This window comes from Bos javanicus, chromosome 26 (assembly GCF_032452875.1).
Source record: "Bos javanicus breed banteng chromosome 26, ARS-OSU_banteng_1.0, whole genome shotgun sequence".
In the NCBI taxonomy this organism is placed as follows: domain Eukaryota; kingdom Metazoa; phylum Chordata; class Mammalia; order Artiodactyla; family Bovidae; genus Bos; species Bos javanicus.
Genome location: NC_083893.1, coordinates 19,357,629 through 19,359,907, shown reverse-complemented (window position 1 = coordinate 19,359,907; position 2,279 = coordinate 19,357,629).

Here is a 2,279-nt window from a genome sequence, read left to right as displayed (position 1 = left end):
TATAGATAGCTTGCATTTTTTCTGTGTATTAGTGGAATAGGTAATATGTAATAACCACATGGGGTAGACTTGTCTGGGAGACTCAGTAATCTCACAGCATCAGCTCCAAACAATCCATTTGACCAACAAGCATCCTCTTCTCACTGCCAGGCCCCCACTACCAGCTGATCAGAGGCCTGCCCTGGGGAGGCCCAGTCTACTGCTGTCGCACTTCTGGCAAACTGTATAAGAAAGGACCCAATTCCCCAGTGCCCCACAAAGTTACCCACAGGAGCCACTGCCTGGAGCCATGCGTGGCCTCTCCGGCCATCAAAACCTCCAGAATCAGGCAAACAGCAGGTGGGGTGAGTGCAAAGTGGGTGCAACTGAGGGTCGTCTGGGGGCCCACGCTCCCAGTCTAGAGACGCAGCCTCTCACTTGCCATGAGCAAACCGCGCCTGTCACGTTACTGAAATCTTTCCTTACAAACTTGCATTATTCTAAAGTGAGTTGGCTTGTCACTCTCAGTCTGAAAGAGTCCCGCAGATGTCCCCATAGAAACGCACCTCTCCTAGCCAGCCCCTTCCATCCTAACAGCCAAGGCCGTGATGCAGAGGCCCCAGAGCAGAGCCGGTGGGAGATTCCCCAGGGCATCTCCTCCCACCATGAAATTTATACAGAGTAACATAGACCTGCCTTACTACCAGGAGAAATATCAACAACCTCAGATGTGCAGATGATACCACTCAAATGGCAGAAAGGGAAGAGGAACTAAAGAACCTCTTGATGAGAATGAAAGAAGAGAGTGAAAAAGCTGACTTGAAACTCAACATTCAAAAAAAATAAGATCATGGTGTCTGGTCCCATCCCTTCATGGCAAATATAAGGGGAAAAGTGGAAGCAGGGGCAGACTTTATTTTCTTGGGCTCCAAAATTACTGCAGATGGTGATTGCAGCCATGAAATTTTAAAAATGCCTGATCCATTGAAGGACAGCTATGACAAACCTAGACAGTGTATTAAAAAACAGAGACATCACTTTGCTGGCAAAAGTTCGTATAAGCAAAGCTATGATTTTTCCAGTAGCCATGTGTACATACACAAGAGTTAGACCATAAAGAAGGCTGAACGCCAAAGAATTGGTGCTTTTGAATCATGGTGGTGGAGAAGACTCTTGAGAGTCCCCTGGACTGCAAGGAGATCAAACCAGTCAATCCTAAAGGAAATCAACCCTGAATATTCATTGAAAGGACTGATCCTGAAGCTGAAGCTCCAGTATTTTGACCGTGTGATGTGAAGAGCCAACTCATTGGAAAAGACCATGATGCTGGGAAAGATTGAAGGCAAAAGAAGAGCATGGCAGAGGATGAGATGGTTAGATAGCATCACCAACTCAGTGAACATGAATTTAAGCAAACTCCAGGAGACAGTGGAGGACAAGGAAGCCTGTCATGCTGCAGTCCATGGGGTGGCAAAGTGTCAGACACAACTTAGCAACTGAACAACAACAAGCCTTATTACATAACTTCAATAAACCCAGATTTCTCACCTGTAAAGAGTTATTTTAAAGATCAAATAAAACAATAGATCACCATCTGTCATAGGATAAGTATTTGGTTCACGGTGGCGCTCTTGCTGCTAATATTGTGGCTGGAGATATTATTGTCATTTCTAGATTCTGCAGAAGGCAGTCTTTTCGACATCCTTTTTAAACCTGGCACCAGATTGAAGCCAGCCAGCTAGAAGCAGTGTGACCAGAGAAGAGCAGAGCAATCTTTGGGTCCACTGAGATTTTCCCACAAGAAGGGCTGTCAACCTTGTCCTGTCCCCTTGCTCCATGCAGTATTGGAATAGGTAAAAATTTGAGCTTGTTAAAAATTTGGTTTTAGCCTGGGTTCCAAGATTTGCTTTCCTCAAAAGACTTGCCAGGGCACAAGGGGGAGGGAGAAGGAAGAAAGAAAGAAGGAAGGGAGGGAGGGAGGCCTCGGGGGAGGGTAAGCACTTCCTCTTAACACTTAGGTAAAGAGAGCAGAACTGAATAACAAATAGGAACTTGTCAGATCCCAGGGGCCTGGGGCAGATCACATCAGACTTGATCTTTCAAAATACTATTTTCTTGTAAATAAAAGTTACAGATGCTTATTGTAGGAAAATTTTTAAATATAATAAGAAAGAACATAAAACTCAAACCTAATCTTACCTGCAGAAATCATCACAGTCACCATTTTACAATGGTAATTTCCAGCAATTTTACATAACTGGGATCATATTTTATATTCTATAGGTGGATTTTGCACCTTT